The following is a 752-nucleotide window of genomic DNA, read 5'->3' on the forward strand; positions in this document are numbered from 1 at the left end:
AGCAATTAAAATATATGTGTCTCATTTTTTTCTGGTTTCGAATAGTCTTAGTTATTGGCCGTTGAAAAGCAGTGTACCGGTAGTGGCGTTTTGGCCGTTTAAGGGTTAAAATTATATACTCGTAACTTTTGATATAATTTTTTTCAAGTTTGTACTATCATGTGGGCTAAATAGAATGGAAATTTTCCATTTTTCTTGAAAACAATAACAGGTATGAAAAATATTTTAAACAAATAGTTTGCACCATTAAACAAGTTCGACAACAAGTTCTTTTACTCATTTATGATATATTGCACCATTTCTGTGAAAAAAAGAATTCAATATTTCCATGTTTCAGTTTCTTCAATTTTTTTTAGATTTTATATATATAAAAAAATTTGAATGTCTTTATTAGAAAGTAGAAAATTAATCTTTTTTGGTGGAAAATTCATTTCTTCAGTTGAAAATTAGTGGTTTTTAAAAAATTATAATTAATTTTTTTAACGGCATATTTAAGTATTCTATTTTTTGTCGAAAATTTATCTTTTTTATAGAGATTTAATCTTCTTGGCTGAAAATTCAACTGTTTGGTTAAATGTTTGTATTGAAGATTCATTATTTTTGTTAGAAACACATTTCTTTGGTTACTAATATAATTATATTGTTGAAAATTCGTTTTTTTATAGGACTTTTTGACTAAAATTGTAGCTATACCATTTTTTAAAGAAAATTGATTTTTGTTAGTTGAAAATTCACTTATTTGGTTAAAAACT

Source organism: Belonocnema kinseyi, chromosome 8 (assembly GCF_010883055.1).
Source record: "Belonocnema kinseyi isolate 2016_QV_RU_SX_M_011 chromosome 8, B_treatae_v1, whole genome shotgun sequence".
Taxonomy (NCBI): Eukaryota; Metazoa; Arthropoda; class Insecta; order Hymenoptera; family Cynipidae; genus Belonocnema; species Belonocnema kinseyi.